The sequence below is a fragment of the Trichomycterus rosablanca genome, chromosome 3 (genome assembly GCF_030014385.1).
Source record: "Trichomycterus rosablanca isolate fTriRos1 chromosome 3, fTriRos1.hap1, whole genome shotgun sequence".
In the NCBI taxonomy this organism is placed as follows: domain Eukaryota; kingdom Metazoa; phylum Chordata; class Actinopteri; order Siluriformes; family Trichomycteridae; genus Trichomycterus; species Trichomycterus rosablanca.
Genome location: NC_085990.1, coordinates 39,255,599 through 39,273,681, shown reverse-complemented (window position 1 = coordinate 39,273,681; position 18,083 = coordinate 39,255,599). Strand labels below are relative to the sequence as shown.

General features: G+C 41.0%; 5 non-coding genes across 5 annotated transcripts; all 5 read right to left on the bottom strand.

Annotated features, from left to right (window-relative positions):
- Positions 1 to 230: 230 nt before the first annotated feature.
- Positions 231 to 312, bottom strand: trnas-aga (transfer RNA serine (anticodon AGA)). Its single transcript has one exon. It is a non-coding gene; the product is annotated as a tRNA-Ser (tRNA).
- Positions 313 to 941: 629 nt separating this feature from the next.
- trnae-cuc (transfer RNA glutamic acid (anticodon CUC)) lies at positions 942 to 1,013 on the bottom strand. The gene has a single exon. It is a non-coding gene; the product is annotated as a tRNA-Glu (tRNA).
- Positions 1,014 to 2,301: 1,288 nt separating this feature from the next.
- trnas-aga (transfer RNA serine (anticodon AGA)) lies at positions 2,302 to 2,383 on the bottom strand. The gene has a single exon. It is a non-coding gene; the product is annotated as a tRNA-Ser (tRNA).
- A 629-nt stretch (positions 2,384 to 3,012) lies between these two features.
- Positions 3,013 to 3,084, bottom strand: trnae-cuc (transfer RNA glutamic acid (anticodon CUC)). The gene has a single exon. It is a non-coding gene; the product is annotated as a tRNA-Glu (tRNA).
- Positions 3,085 to 17,915: 14,831 nt separating this feature from the next.
- Positions 17,916 to 17,997, bottom strand: trnas-aga (transfer RNA serine (anticodon AGA)). Its single transcript has one exon. It is a non-coding gene; the product is annotated as a tRNA-Ser (tRNA).
- Positions 17,998 to 18,083: the final 86 nt, after the last annotated feature.

Below are 18,083 nucleotides of genomic sequence, written 5' to 3'. Positions count from 1 at the left end.
CGGTAGTTTTCTGTGTACGGTTTTTGTTAAACACTGTTCCATGGACAGCATTTTGTATTCATTTTGATGTTGATCAGGAAAGCCCTGGTGATTGTATTCCATTTTTTTTGTTGGTTCCTGAATAGTTTACTGTCCCGAATTAATACTGTGAAAGTGAAAGGCATCATGTGCCAGAATGAAGGTGTATTTGGTAGCTAATGTAGCTACGCAGTCAGTGGCTAAAAGTACGTCGTTGTCGGCAGGATTCGAACCTGCGCGGGGAGACCCCAATGGATTTCTAGTCCATCGCCTTAACCACTCGGCCACGACAACATTTAAGCTGTTGTGAACAGCTTAACGTAAAAATCATAACTTTCCTTTCAGCCCACAGGCTGGTCATTTCGGCAGTAGAGAGAACCAATGGGCCAGCCATCACTGAAAGACGCTCGGTGTTCCTAAGTCGTTGTTGTAGTACACCAAGCCACCTTAAGTATTTTTCCTTTTTTATTGATTTTCATGTATTTGTTTTTACCGTCAAGCTTTTTAGACTCTTTCCTTCGTGACGCCTCAAACACTGATGCTTTGAACACTGTGCGCGGCACAGATCCGAAAAAGATTCACCAACCTTTTGAGTGTTTATCTAAATCTACATGAAACTGTATTGTTAAAATCCAATTTCAAAACACGTGGGTACAGTAAGTTAAAGGCAAATAAGAAGAAAAAGTCATGATCTGTAAAGTGTCCTCTATAGAGGTACTTACTTGAAACGAGCGCAGAGAGGACATTTGAGGATGATGTTTTAGCATGTGAATTTGGGATTTTTTGTCAATCTAAGCAAAAACATGTAGCAGTAAAGTTCCAGCGTGCACACTCGGTTATATAAATGGGCGCGCATAATGTCTCCGTTGCTTGTAGTAGAAGAGTGATGTACAGTGGGCCGTTTGAAGTAGTAATAGCTGAAGTTCCCTGACCGGGAATCGAACCCGGGCCGCGGCGGTGAGAGCGCCGAATCCTAGCCACTAGACCACCAGGGAGATGTGCTCTCAGGTCTGGCAGTGAGGCTGATGAGATTGAAACCGTTCGAACTTGGCTTTGATTTAGTGCAAACCGATTTGCAAGCATGCGCAGTTGCCAAGCGTTCGGGAAACGCCCACTGAACGAGGCGTCTTTAAAATATTCGGATCGCTTCCAACTAAACTCAAATCCTCATATGTTTGGATGTTTAGCCTATAGGTGCATGTGCGGATACATCCGTTCATGGCTACACGGTCTGGATGGAAGTTCTGTGACCATACTTATTCTACGTGGACATGCCATTCGACTCTCTCGTCAAAGAAACATCCACTGTTTTCCTGAAGGGAAATAAACTTCTGTCTAGAGTGAGTACAAATGTTCATCCGCTTTGGTTTTGCATGCTTTCATTGCTTATATTTACTTCACACAGAAACAGACCTAATGCCTTTTTAATCTGTACATCTCAAGCAAAAAGGATGTGTTTGGAAGCATAAAGAAACACGTTTCAACAACGAAAATATTCAGACACTATAGTAAAGTATATAGCTACAACCAAAGGGTACACACAATACCAACGTTTAATGCAAAAGGTACCCGGTCTAATTATTAAACGTTTCGTTTTGAAAGAATCTACGCAAAAACAACACCAACAAAAAAGCTTATCGACGCTTCATGTACTAAAACGCCGAGCTCGGAAAACCCGACTCCTGTCCATTATTACTGGTCATTGGCGCTCTCTACTGCTGAGAATAACGAAGCCGTGTTCCAAAAGGAGATCAAAAGGTTTTTGCGTTAAGCTTTTTGCTTCTGCCGGACTGCGCTGGATTGAGCATTTCGAAAAGCGACACTCAGCATGCGCATGTAACAGTCAAATGCTATCGGTTTATTGTTCATTATAATAATAACAACATAAAACGACGACGACGACAGCAATAATAAAAAAAAAGACAAAAAAGGGAATAATAATGCAATTTTATTTGTATCAACATGACTGGTGCAAACTGGTCAGGACTGTAGGTACATGCAGCCGCTTCTCAAACTGTGTGATGACTGAGCCCCGATTAAAGCGCATTGAAAGCGGTAGTTTTCTGTGTACGGTTTTTGTTAAACACTGTTCCATGGACAGCATTTTGTATTCATTTTGATGTTGATCAGGAAAGCCCTGGTGATTGTATTCCATTTTTTTTGTTGGTTCCTGAATAGTTTACTGTCCCGAATTAATACTGTGAAAGTGAAAGGCATCATGTGCCAGAATGAAGGTGTATTTGGTAGCTAATGTAGCTACGCAGTCAGTGGCTAAAAGTACGTCGTTGTCGGCAGGATTCGAACCTGCGCGGGGAGACCCCAATGGATTTCTAGTCCATCGCCTTAACCACTCGGCCACGACAACATTTAAGCTGTTGTGAACAGCTTAACGTAAAAATCATAACTTTCCTTTCAGCCCACAGGCTGGTCATTTCGGCAGTAGAGAGAACCAATGGGCCAGCCATCACTGAAAGACGCTCGGTGTTCCTAAGTCGTTGTTGTAGTACACCAAGCCACCTTAAGTATTTTTCCTTTTTTATTGATTTTCATGTATTTGTTTTTACCGTCAAGCTTTTTAGACTCTTTCCTTCGTGACGCCTCAAACACTGATGCTTTGAACACTGTGCACGGCACAGATCCGAAAAAGATTCACCAACCTTTTGAGTGTTTATCTAAATCTACATGAAACTGTATTGTTAAAATCCAATTTCAAAACACGTGGGTACAGTAAGTTAAAGGCAAATAAGAAGAAAAAGTCATGATCTGTAAAGTGTCCTCTATAGAGGTACTTACTTGAAACGAGCGCAGAGAGGACATTTGAGGATGATGTTTTAGCATGTGAATTTGGGATTTTTTGTCAATCTAAGCAAAAACATGTAGCAGTAAAGTTCCAGCGTGCACACTCGGTTATATAAATGGGCGCGCATAATGTCTCCGTTGCTTGTAGTAGAAGAGTGATGTACAGTGGGCCGTTTGAAGTAGTAATAGCTGAAGTTCCCTGACCGGGAATCGAACCCCGGCCGCGGCGGTGAGAGCGCCGAATCCTAGCCACTAGACCACCAGGGAGATGTGGTCTCAGGTCTGGCAGTGAGGCTGATGAGATTGAAACCGTTCGAACTTGGCTTTGATTTAGTGCAAACCGATTTGCAAGCATGCGCAGTTGCCAAGCGTTCGGGAAACGCCCACTGAACGAGGCGTCTTTAAAATATTCGGATCGCTTCCAACTAAACTCAAATCCTCATATGTTTGGATGTTTAGCCTATAGGTGCATGTGCGGATACATCCGTTCATGGCTACACGGTCTGGATGGAAGTTCTGTGACCATACTGATTCTACGTGGACATGCCATTCGACTCTCTCGTCAAAGAAACATCCACTGTTTTCCTGAAGGGAAATAAACTTCTGTCTAGAGTGAGTACAAATGTTCATCCGCTTTGGTTTTGCATGCTTTCATTGCTTATATTTACTTCACACAGAAACAGACCTAATGCCTTTTTAATCTGTACATCTCAAGCAAAAAGGATGTGTTTGGAAGCATAAAGAAACACGTTTCAACAACGAAAATATTCAGACACTATAGTAAAGTATATAGTGAGGTGTCTTTGTCTCAGCGATGAGGTGCCGATGATGAAATGACGACTCCGTTGACACAGTTTATTTGTAATTAAGAAGTTTATTACAGAATAATAGCAGTGTCGCTCGGACAGCCTGGCTTTGTCCGGAGAGAGCTTGTGTTCGGATCTGCTGCTCTCTGACTCCAATGAAATTTGCTTCTCCTTAAATACTTGAATATCCAGACAAAATCATAGGGTGGGTAATTTTCTTACAACTCAGCAGAGGTTCCCACACTCCTACTGACAGTTAGGGCCTCTGTGTGATTAATATATTTTCTATAGAATAACAGAAATGTATGCATTTAAAATGGATCCCAGATGTGGGATTGCAACCGAATACACCCCGGCCTCCTTATGGAATGTAGAGGTCTCATGAGAGGCATCCCAGAAGTGTGGGAAACACTTCTACACAATAACCTATATATGAGATTGTTTTAAAAGGAATATTAAAAAGAGATATCTGACCAAATTATTTTATATGAACCTTCCAGACACCTCATATTCCCCCCTTTGGGACTAATTAGTCTCAAAAATCAAAAGAATAACATAATGAACAATGGTTATAAACATAACATAATCTAGTTCCACTTATATATATATATATATATAAATCTCCAACCTAAATGTAGCATTTAGCGACTTTTATGGAATGCGGGAGTGAAAAAACCTATCAGGCAGTATTGTCTTTCTAGAATGACCATCAATCAATCAATCAATCAATCAATCAAGATAGGAAAAAACTCACTCGCGACCCCTCTGCCCCAGGCGGCCACATATTGTATTCCAGTCCAATTTTCCCCCAGAATCTAAAGAGGAACCATTATATTTGAAAGGATCACGTCCAATTGTACCCCATATTACAAGCGAAACTATTATATTTGATAGGATTATGATTTTAGCAAATACATTCGAAAACCTCAGAAAAGAAAATCAATAATGTCCAAATTCCGGCTGGTCAACCCATCGGACCGTCAATAAGGACCTGTCGCCTACCTATCAATCAATCTGTCCCTAATCCATCGAGAAAAGAACAAAAAACTCTGAGGTCCCCAAATGTACCTACCTCATAACCGAACATTTTACATTAAGTACTCATACAGTCACTCATAATATCAGACTACAATTACAACAGCACACATCTATTTGCATAGTATAACACAAGAAAGACATAAGAATGTATCACACTGCAGCTCCTCAGCAGCATTGACTCTCCATGCGACTCCATGTAGCCTTGATGATGTATTGAATCTTGACATTCATCACAGAGTCCTTGTTCAGAGTCCTTCAGTCCATTCTTATTGTCCTCATGTGAGCTGTATGAACCCCTTCAGCACATCAGGGTCCTCGACTAATCAATCACCCAGAAAGTGGTCTCCCCCCTTCCATACTAGAAGGAAAGAAAAAACACCAACCAGTATCTTTTGCATAAACAACAGATGCAAATTGAAACATCAATTAACTCCTTATACAAAAATGTAAAATCACAATATCATACTCTCATATTCCCCCAATCTCATTACTCTATGGTAAAACTACCAAACAAAATAACTAAAATAAACGGTAGGACTACAGTCATATAACGAGATTATAACGAAATTACATATTCAAAATGGATACGTCTCCATCAGTTCACCTTCCACCATCAGTTCCTCGACATCGTCCATGTCAGTCCCTCGTAATAAAGGCATCTGTATCCTATCACCAGGCATCACAACACCTACCCATCTCATTATCATAGCCTTTGCAAAGGTCAATAACAGCGTACAAAAACAAAACATTACACACAATGACAGAAGAACCGCTACCAAAATCTGAACCAACACTGCTCCCAACGGTCCTAATTTCTCTTGCAACCAAGCATTCGCAGACCATCCAGCTCCTGCTGACGCTCCAAACGCATCCCTTATATTCTTCAATGCATCTATAACACTAGTCATATTATCTGAACTATCAGGAATCAAAGTATAACAGGCATCTCCTGTCAAGTTCAAAGCTACACATAGGCCACCCTGTTTGGCCAAAATGTAATCAAGAGCCATATCATGTTTCAGTAACGTCAATCTGTGACTTTTCTGAGTATTTGATAAGTATTCAAACCCTTTCACAGTCTCATTAGCAAAACCCTGTAGGGTGTAGGTAATATTATCAATGTGATCTGCTAAAAATGTCACACCATACCATGGAAATAAGCCTATACCCCACTTTTCTCCTATACTTATTCTCCAATGGTAGGCCTCTAGATTATGAAATTGTGCCATGTCCCTTTTCTGTCTACTTCCAGAAACAGCCTCAGATTGGCTCTCATCCGGTCTTTCACCTCTCTGAACAGTAAAAACCTCATATGGCAGCTTCAATGTTGCCATGTAACAACATCCTATCCATCCATATGGCAGAAATATATAAGCTTTATCACCACAAACCCACCAAATATCTTTAAAATTTCCTATAGTCACATTTCCAGGCAAAATCTGATTCCTCACCATCAAAGTTCTGCTTTGTTTACGGTGTGGCATATAAAAAGTCACCTTAAATAAATCACTCTTAGCCTTCTGCTTACGCTCACCCAAATCCATTATATAATTGTCACAATCTGATATTCCCATAAACATTCTAGTTCCTTTATGAGTGTCATTTGAACAAAAACAATCTTTAGCTCCAACAGATCTTACCTCTATTGCATCAGGAACTGCTGTCAATACATTTTCATGCTGATCAAGTAAATTCACATATGGTAAATCTCTCAACCAAGAACAATTATTCTTAGGTCTAAACAAATGCACTGACAAAGCCATCAATCTATCTCCTCCTGATTGCTGCTGAAATAATAACCATGACAGCACATAGTATTGACATATAGAAAGCAACGGCTCTGGTTCCGTTTCCAAAATTGAAGGCCATGTACCTGGTGTTGGAACTTTCACTATACATGGACCATTCAGTCGTCTAACTGATCTTACTGAATGAGTTAACTGCTGAAACCACAAATTCCTACTTGCCCATGGGTCTGAGATTTGTAACACTGAAGAATCGAATCCAAATGCTTTCCACTTAGTTTCTCTCTTCTGTAATGAACGGTACTGGTCAGTCATTTCTTCTGATGTCCAGTCAAAATCTAAGAACTGGTCTTTAACATCCAAAACAGTCCTCTGAGTTGTCACAGATGAATCTACACCCTTCTCTTCTTCCATCTGCTTCCCAGATTTAGACATCTTACTACTACTATTTACACTAAGCTCTAGCTTCAACATAGGCTTCTGAGTTATATTCACCACTTCCTTAAAGTTCAAAGTCGTCATGTCAGGTGTTTGAGTCACCTTTACAAAATTCCTAGGCAACATCGTTGTCACCGTATTATTAACAAAGGTTGCCCTTGTATCAACCTTACTTGTAGTATTTCCAGAAGTGACAAAAGTAGATGCTTTCACCATCACTGTAGTAGCTTCCATTCCCTTCAAAGTCGAAGCTACAGTAGTAATCTCCACTGATATTTTAACACTCTTAGTTGTTTCCGGAACTAAAGTAATACTCCTCATCTGTGTTCTATTTACCCCTAGAGTAGTCGCTGTAGTAGCTTGCTCCTCAATTCTCTTAGCAACCGTAAACATCTCCACAGGACTCAAATCTACTATCATAACCACCACTTTACGAGTTATATAACCTCCTCTCCAACTATTTACCAAGGGAATGAATTTAAACTCCGGCTCATAATAAGTACATGTATATTCCCCTAGGTCTCTTCTAGTAATATTTCTCACAAAAAGTGTACAATCATCACTGACTGTCAACCACCTTACGTCATTCAGCAAAATATATTTCCTCTGATCAAGAGGCACAGTATCAACCTCAGATCCCATTAACAACTCTTCATCACGACTATTCCTCCACACAGGAGGATTACTACCACCAACATTAAACCTCGAGCATTTACAGGGAAGATAAACTGCTCCTCCTAACTTGGCTCTAACTACCTTCTTCTTAAGAGTTGACACCATTGTCACCATCTGAGGCGCTACCGTAGTTAAACATAACACACTCATACTTTCAGAATCATTCAGTGCTGAAAGATTACACTTCTCTGAAGTTCCTACCACTCTAGTCGTCATAACGCTTTGGCCTAACCCTTTTCCTAGCTGGTCTTGGACTCCTTTGTCTACCTGTGTCTCTGCATTCTCCTGCATCAGAATCACTTCCCTTTGTAACCTCTGGCGCTTCACACTCCTCAGGAACAGGCTCTGCTGTTCCTGGGACATATTGAAAATCAACGTCTCCAAATCTCCTTTCCTGCTCACTAACTGCAGAGTCATCTCTGACATCATCAGACACAGGCACACTCCCATCAACATCTTCCACATTATCTTCCACAACATTCCCTTCTAACTTTCTTGAACCTTCAACTTCCTGACTTTGTGACTCTAGTACCTCTTCACTTGGCGCTTTAACACAATGCGACAAATGGTACCACGTTGGAGACCCCTTAACCTGAACCGCAGTTCCCGTACTGCGAACAACTTCAAACGGTCCTTCACGGCGTTCGTTATACCACTTTCTTCTAAATACCTTCACAAACACCTTGTCTCCAGGTTGCACTGAACACTTCCTTTGTTCGTCCAGTCTCTCCTGCACCTCCTCTTTCTTTTGCCTGTCAGAAACGTACGCGGATATTCTTTTATGCAGATTAGCCATATACGCAACATATGCTCTCATTTCATCCTCTAAAAGGGCTAAGCTTGGACCCTTTCCACTTGTACGCAAACAAGGCATCGGCATCAATCTACCTGTAACCAATTCATGAGGTGTCATATGTAACTCACGCAGCTCACTCGAGCGACACACCATTAACGCCAATGGAAGTGCTGCTATCCAATTCAACCCCGTATGCTGGCAAATCTTCACAATGCGATTTTTCAAAACACCATTCATCTTTTCACAAATCCCTTGACTTTGCGGATGATAGACCGCACCAAGACGCTGTTTAATTCCCAATTTTTGCAAAATCAATTTCACTGTTTTATCCACAAACTCTTTCCCATTATCTGAGGATATCCGATCTGGAAGTCCCCACCTGCTTATGACCTCTCTACACAAAAACTTAGCAACAGACTGGGCATCCTTTCGCTTGGTTGGACAAGCCTCAGGCCATCGTGAAAATCTATCCACAACAACCAACATATACCTCTTTCCTTCAACTGGCTTTATCATATCCACAAAGTCCACAACCAACTCACGCATAGGACCTCTCGGAGTTGGAATATAACCAGGAGGAACCATCACTCCCCTTCGAACATTATTTTTCAGACAGATAGTACATCTACCTATAACATAATCAATCTGCTCAAGCAGACATGGTGCCCAAAAACCATACTCCTTTGTAATCTTACGTTTAACTTCCCCCCTTGCAACATGAGCCAACCCATGTGCTTCCTGAATCATTAGACCTAACAGGTCTGGAGGTGCTACTATTAATCCCTCATGATTTCTCCAAAGACCAGTAGAATCCTTGGTGGCACCTCGGTCTAGCCACAACTGTTTATCCACATCAGGAACAGCTTCCTGAAGTAAAATCACATCCTTAAGTGTAATTTTTTCTTCCAAATTCACTTCATGCGTAACCAGAAACACTTCACCCACTTTGTCTGCTCCTGTAACTGCCTTTGCAGCTTCATCAGCTGCTTTATTTCCTTGTGTGACCCTTGACATATCCTTTTTATGTGCTGCACATTTAGCTATTGCTATTTCCTTGGGCTTCATCATAGCATGCAACAGTTTCATTATTTGAGCATGATGCTGTATTGGGGAACCATCAGTTTTCTTAAACCCTCTGTTCTTCCACACTGATCCAAACAAATGACACACATTGTGCGCATAGGCGGAATCAGTATATATTGTCACTCGCTTACCTTCCGCCAACAAACATGCTTCAGTTAGCCCCACAAGTTCAGCAAGCTGCGCAGATGCAGGCTGCAGTATTATTTCAGCCTTCTCAATAACAAATCCAGCTCCTTGGGCTTTCACTACTGCATAACCAGCACTCAACTTATCTTCCACACGATAACAAGAACCATCAGTCCAATATTCTACATCTGCTTCATGCAGTGGGAGAGCTTGCAAATCTGACCTAAGTTTCATATACCTCTCTGCTTCCTTAACACAATCATGTGGTTCACCATCCTCAGGAGTTGGCAAAGTCTCAGCTGGGTTCACTGTAACACACCTCACTAAAGTGACATCTTCCTGCTCTAAGAGTCTATGATAGTCCCTAAGCCTAGGCATAGTCAATGTATACTTGCCATAGTTCAAAAGATTTCTAAGGCTATGATGGGTAAGAATTGTTACTGGATATCCCATCGTAACAGATGATGCTTTATCATACATTAAAGAAACTCCCACCATTGCTCTGTAGCACAGGGGTAACCCCAATTCTACTTCTGAATACGCAGTAGAATAATAAGAAACAGGTTGAGGGCTTGTTCCTGTTCCTGTTGGCTGACAAAGAACTGCACATGCATATTTACCCCCAATAGAAGTAGACACATACAACAGAAAATTTCTAGAATAGTCTGGAAGCGCTAGCGCTGGAGCCTCCTGTAACCTCCCTTTGATCGTCTCAAAAGCCAAAAGGCCATCCTGTGTCCACGAAAGATTACAATGCAATTGCGCATTCCCTGTATCTTTAATCATAGCTCTCAAAGGCCCCGTTAAACTAGCATAATCCTCTACCCATGCTGAAGAATAGCCAGCAATGCCAAGAAATGTCATCATTTCTCTGACCGTTCTAGGCTTTGGAGCCTTGCGAATAGCTTCCAACTGACTATCAGCAATACTTCTATGTCCCTGTGTTATTGTTTGTCCCAAATAAACCACTCTCTCCTGACAATACTGCAGCTTTTTCAGAGAGACCTTATGCCCCTTCTCTGCCAGTATCTGTAACAACCTAACTGAGTCCTTATGACATATTTGCTCATCTAGTGAACAAATAATAATATCATCCACATACTGAATAACCGTGCTTTTTAGCATCTGATCTAACCCTGCCAGATCATCCTTTAACACTTTATTGAATATATGAGGACTATGTTTAAATCCTTGCGGCAACCTCTTATACTCATAAAACTGACCTCTGTATGTGAATCCAAATAAGCCCCTACTTTCTATACCAAGTGGAACACTAAAAAACGCACCACATAAATCTATCACTGTAAAATGTGTCGCATCTGGAGGCATTTGGGCTAACAAAGTATGCGGATCCGGCACTTCTGCTGGAAAATCTGCCACTACTTCATTCACTGCTCTTAAATCATGTACCAGGCGATAAGAATCGTCTGGCTTCTTCACAGGCAACAAAGGCGTATTACTCTGAGGATTCTGTGTTATCTTCAAAACATCTGCTTTCAAAAGTCCTTCAATTTGTGGTCCAATCCCCCTAATTGCCTCTTCTTTCAATGGATACTGGTTCCTCCAAGGAAGTTTAACTCCTGGTCGTAGTTCAACTTTCACTGGTTGAGCTGACTTCACCAGTCCAATATCAGCACTATGCTGAGACCATAAACATCCTGGAACTTGTTGCAACATCTCTTCTCTTATAGAGTTTCCATCCAACTTAGCACTGCAAATGGACTCATGCGTCATCCGCACAGTTTGTGGCTGTCCCTGCCCTTGAGCAGAAATCATAATCTTAATAAAACGCTGGTCCTCACTTCTCCAAATTGCAAGATTCTCCTTCATCGGTAGAAAAACAGCTTCCTCTGCTTGCACCATCATTTCTCCTATATGCTTCTGCTCATAATCTTCAGACACCAACAAAGTCACATGTGGGACACTCTTTTCAATATCAAACTCCTTGGACAAATAATCATCTCTATCTATCTTCATAGCTGCCCCTTGTGGTCCCAAAACTATGCAGCACGAACGAAGTTGAACTTGCTTCGGTTGACGTTTCAACCATTCCTCTGAATTCGATTGGGCAGCATCCTTGAAATACTTAAGTGTACAGTGATATGGATACTCCGGGAGCTTCGCATCAGGCATGTTTGCTACAATAAACTTCTTCCACAACTTGGCGGGCTCCAAAAATTCTGCACCAAGATTTCCAATCCAGAATACTGAAGAGACCTCAGTCTCCACTGACATCAACAATTGGTGCACCACATCATTTGGCACCTCCACCAGACAGCCGTCAGGTGTACACTTTATCGTACAGTTCAATCTACATAAAGCATCTCTTCCCAAAAGTGCAATAGGTGTATGTTCTGATACCAATATAGGTATTGTAGTCTTCAGATTTTTATAACAAAGCTCAATCGGTTTTGTGAGAGGTACCAGCTGTTTTATTCCCTCAAACCCAATTGTCCTAATCCATTGATTAGACATAGGGAGATGTATAGCATCTTCAGGTCGAATACAGGTGAAAGCCGCTCCACTATCTGCCATCATTTCCAAAGGTCTATTATTTACTTTCACCTCTATTGTTGGATCTTTCTCCGACCCTGATGCTACCAGCTGACACCCCCCTGTTGGGTCCTCTGGGCACCTCTAAAATCCTTGCTCCGGGCCCCTGTAAGGGTTCACAGGTCCCTCAAAAGACCTCGGTTGGCCCCTAAATCCTCCTCTTCGGAAATTTCTTCCTCTGAAAATTCCTCCTCTGAAATTTCCTCCTGGCCTGTTGCACTCCCTGGCAAAGTGACCAAACTGTCCACAATTAAAGCACACTTCCGAAGACTGTTGAAAATACGGATTAAATCTTCCTCCTCTTCCTATGTTTCCACGACCTCTTCCTCTCCAGGTCTGCACTTGACCAAACGATGGCTGTGGGTAAGAAACAACTGGAACCACTGATGATGACTGAGATGGTTGAGGCTGAGCCTGGCTCGGCTGTACTTGTGGCAAAGGTGGATTTTGCTGAAACTGACTCTGTATAACCACAGCCTGCTTCTTCTCCTTCTTCTTATTATCCACCAATTGTATTTGGTTAAGTTTTCTAAGGGTTTCTTGGTCCTGCTCTTTTTGATCATGCTCCTTCTTCCTATACAGCTCCACCTGGTGGGCTATATGATCTGTATAGACACCCTTTTCCATGCTTCCAAGACCAACCACCTCTGCTAGCTTACTCCTCACCGGCAAAGGCAGCCCCTTCTGTATTTTAGCTCTCAAAATTGACTGCTCCATTCGATTCAAGTCCGGATCATTTCCTGTGACATTTCTCCACACTTGATGGGCTCTCGAGACATATGCCCTCGGGTTTTCTCCCTGGCCCAATGGCTCAATGAGAATATTATCTGGATGCACATTTGTCGGAAACGTATCTCTTAGCGCTCTCCACACTCGACCTCTATTCGCAGAAAACAACTCCGGGTCATTCACAGCAGTCCCCACATATCGATTAAGCCCTGCTTTCTGTAGAAGCTCCTCCATGGCTGGAACCCCAAGGAGATTAGCTAGAAGTCTCTTAATATCTCCTACAGCCGATTGTGTCCCCACCATAATCTCCTCCAGCTTTGAAATCCAAGGATGTGCTCCATCCTGAAGAGTAGGCAGCTTCTCAAGTATATCTGACATATCTGTATTCTGCCAAGGCTTGTACTCCAAACTCTGTCCTCGGATGACCACTGGACACATCTTCTCCAGTGACTTCCCTTTTCTTGTGCTTTTTTCTATTTCTTCTGCACCTCTGTCTCTCTTCTCTTTTGCAGCTCTCATCCGCTTCTGCCCTTCATTCTCAAACAACTGGAGAATGCCAAGCTCCTCTTGTCTTTTTTCTTTACGTTTTTCACCTTTTTTACCCTTCTTTTGATCAGCTTTATATGTAGACACAAGCACCTGCATTGTATTAATTACATCTGGATTAAACGTTCCCTCCAATGGCCAAGGTTGGTTAATCTCAGGCCAACGCTTATTCCACTTCTCCATCATCTTTGGGATGCCTTTAACTAAAGAGTTATTCTTCTGTATCACATCAACAGGAGTAATAACCTTCGCAATTTTAACGTCCTTCTCCGACATTGTAATGACTTCCTTATATACCCTTATTGCAAAAAATGAGACTAATCACTATAACTACTTAAAACTATTTCAATTACCACTCCTTTATTTTCCTAAGCAACCGATTTGACACAATCAATAAAACCTAAAATGAATTTGCCAACTCCAAAGGTGACAACCATCCACAACACTAAGTATCTCCTATTATAATAACCAAACACCCAAAGAATCTATCAAATTGTAAGCAAAAGCTCACTCAATTAATCCCCCAAATAAAAGAAAGTCCTATCCCATATGAAACTCAAACTCACACACTCCCACAAGGGACCAACTATCATCAAATAAAGTCCAATTCGCATATTCATTCACCTTAAACCAACAAATAGTCTCAATATCAAACCCCAACACAGCTTAGATCAGAAATCATGCACAGACAATAAAACTCACATTAGCAATCAAAGTTTAGTATATTCCTATGAACGATCAGTCTGTTGCCAAGCCTTTGCTCTCTAATCATTTAGTATAAACAAATACATATACTCTTGTATACACAAATAGATGAATAATAATCATAAAATACACTTAAAATGCAGGTATTGGATAGCAGAGTTTGTGATAATAAACAGGAACACTGGCCTGATTTAGATGAATGATGTCATCACACTTCAGTCCTTATTGAACAACTGCACCTCCACTTTGCATCAGCACACACAAGGGGGGAATCACCCCTCCTTCTCCTCTGCTCACAGAAACCCACTTTATAGTCGTCTCATATGAACACACAGGAATCAGAAGACAGGGCAAAGTTTATAAAGTCTTTTACTAAACAGCACTCTATTAATTCACAACTTTGCTCAGGTTTTTTTCCTTCACTTCAACAAACTTTTATACACATGCAAGCATTTGCAGTCAGGCTAAACATTACACCTACAAAGGTTAGGCACTTCAACTACACACACACACATACATTAATGTACATGGGCCTACTTAGTTCAGTTCCTTCAGTTCCTCTGACTACTTTTCAGTCCTTAAATCCTTACATATTCCTTATTTCTGTTTACATTAAACTCCTTTATATTGTCTATTCCTATTGTCTGATCTCTGCAAATCTGAATTACATGCATTCTATTCTTCTGCTATCTTAACTATTTGCTATCTGCTCCTCATCCTTCAAACCTCCTGAGGCTGGCTCTCCAATGTCTGTGGTGTCAAAAACTCAACTTCAAACATACTTTATCTTAAAACCACACCACAGCCAGCAGCAGCAAAAATCACATAGATTCATGGCATATTACACACACTCACACATAACTTTACAATTTATTGGTTTACTTATCCTAATTCTTCATAAAAGTGGGCTTAGGGGTCTTTTTTTCTCCTTTTTTTTTTTAAAGCCTGCCCTTACCACACTTCGCATCATCTGGTTTCCATCATTACTCACATTACACTCAACCTCACACTAGACGACACCCTCCAATCACTATGATTGACAGCTCTCCATACCATTTGATTTCCTTACTCCCTAGGCCAAAAACTCCCCCTAAACGTGGGATACTGTCTCTCTCTCCCATACGCACATAGAAGCAGCACCTCTGACGTCACCTTACGCAGCTCTCTAAGTCTGGGCAGCCCCCACTTTTTCTCCCCCTCTCACACACACACACAAAGGGATCAGGGAGCAAAAAACAGGACTTTGTTACTTATAAGAATTCAATGCAACTTAGCTGTCAGCACTTCATCTAAACACTAAGCCATGATTCACACTATACTTTTCACTTTAATACTATATCCATTCTTTAAAAATCTTTCTTGGGAGTTTATTGCTTACATTTCAAATGTCCTCATCATTTCTGAGGCTCATAAATTTTTAATTAATTAACCTCCCAAAGAAAGCTCATTAATTATCATTAATTACTTAATTAGCATTAACTGTCCTTCTTGAAGAAGCTTATTAAAATTACTTATTACTTACTAAAACAAATCTTCTTCAAGGGCTCATTGTCTGTAAATAAATACTACATCTAAACTCACTATATCTCCTACTATCCACCAATGTAATCTATTAAAATAATTACACACTAACACTTAAGACAGGCGCCACACATTACACAAATGCACACAAATCAACATCATGCTCTTACACACCACACACACATAACACCCCTCCTTCTTCTTATCACACAAGGGGGTTCACACACACACAAACGCACACACATAGACCTAAAGCTCTTACACACACATACATGAAGGACCTACGCACACACATAACCCAGAAAGACACACCCCGTCTCTCTCTCTCTCACTCACTCCATTTTAAATAATGAGTTAACCCTTTTTCCTATTTTTTTTTAACACAAGCATGCTTTTCCTATTATTCTCTTAATCTTTTTAACTCTGTTTATCCCTTTTAGCGCTATTCGTCTATGCCTTTAAACATTTTAACCTCTTTTCCTATTACTGAACTATTCCTCCATTTCTTCTCTTGTCCCTTTTCACCACAATTACTCTTAATCCTTAACTTCATCTCTTAGTCCTATGTCCCCACGCTCAGAGCTTCATTTTTCTCCTCTTATTTTCACAACACAACTACTGTATATCTAGCCAATGTTCACGCAATGGTTAATATCCACGTCTTACCGCTCATAAAGTCTATTGGGCCCAAAACTCCATAATCTCGCATGGCGTATTAACACACTGTAACCGTTACTAATTAAGGCTATTGTACACACCTTTTTTTCTTCTCTTACTTCTACTTAAACTTTTTCCTTTTCTATCCTTATTAATTATATTTCCAGAACCCCCCGTTATTGCAAAGTTTACTATGCAATAAACCTCAAATTTAGACGGAGCATCATTCCACCGTCCACACCTCATAGCTCACACACCAGATCTTTCAGTGCAGCCAAACACCACAAATTACAACACACAGGCTCACGCCCTATCATCATAAAAAATAGAACGCTCACCTGATGTCGTTATGACAGTGTAGCAGCTACATCAGATCCTGTTCGTGACGCCATCTGAGGTGTCTTTGTCTCAGCGATGAGGTGCCGATGATGAAATGACGACTCCGTTGACACAGTTTATTTGTAATTAAGAAGTTTATTACAGAATAATAGCAGTGTCGCTCGGACAGCCTGGCTTTGTCCGGAGAGAGCTTGTGTTCGGATCTGCTGCTCTCTGACTCCAATGAAATTTGCTTCTCCTTAAATACTTGAATATCCAGACAAAATCATAGGGTGGGTAATTTTCTTACAACTCAGCAGAGGTTCCCACACTCCTACTGACAGTTAGGGCCTCTGTGTGATTAATATATTTTCTATAGAATAACAGAAATGTATGCATTTAAAATGGATCCCAGATGTGGGATTGCAACCGAATACACCCCGGCCTCCTTATGGAATGTAGAGGTCTCATGAGAGGCATCCCAGAAGTGTGGGAAACACTTCTACACAATAACCTATATATGAGATTGTTTTAAAAGGAATATTAAAAAGAGATATCTGACCAAATTATTTTATATGAACCTTCCAGACACCTCAATAGCTACAACCAAAGGGTACACACAATACCAACGTTTAATGCAAAAGGTACCCGGTCTAATTATTAAACGTTTCGTTTTGAAAGAATCTACGCAAAAACAACACCAACAAAAAAGCTTATCGACGCTTCATGTACTAAAACGCCGAGCTCGGAAAACCCGACTCCTGTCCATTATTACTGGTCATTGGCGCTCTCTACTGCTGAGAATAACGAAGCCGTGTTCCAAAAGGAGATCAAAAGGTTTTTGCGTTAAGCTTTTTGCTTCTGCCGGACTGCGCTGGATTGAGCATTTCGAAAAGCGACACTCAGCATGCGCATGTAACAGTCAAATGCTATCGGTTTATTGTTCATTATAATAATAACAACATAAAACGACGACGACGACAGCAATAATAAAAAAAAAGACAAAAAAGGGAATAATAATGCAATTTTATTTGTATCAACATGACTGGTGCAAACTGGTCAGGACTGTAGGTACATGCAGCCGCTTCTCAAACTGTGTGATGACTGAGCCCCGATTAAAGCGCATTGAAAGCGGTAGTTTTCTGTGTACGGTTTTTGTTCAACACTGTTCCATGGACAGCATTTTGTATTCATTTTGATGTTGATCAGGAAAGCCCTGGTGATTGTATTCCATTTTTTTTGTTGGTTCCTGAATAGTTTACTGTCCCGAATTAATACTGTGAAAGTGAAAGGCATCATGTGCCAGAATGAAGGTGTATTTGGTAGCTAATGTAGCTACGCAGTCAGTGGCTAAAAGTACGTCGTTGTCGGCAGGATTCGAACCTGCGCGGGGAGACCCCAATGGATTTCTAGTCCATCGCCTTAACCACTCGGCCACGACAACATTTAAGCTGTTGTGAACAGCTTAACGTAAAAATCATAACTTTCCTTTCAGCCCACAGGCTGGTCATTTCGGCAGTAGAGAGAACC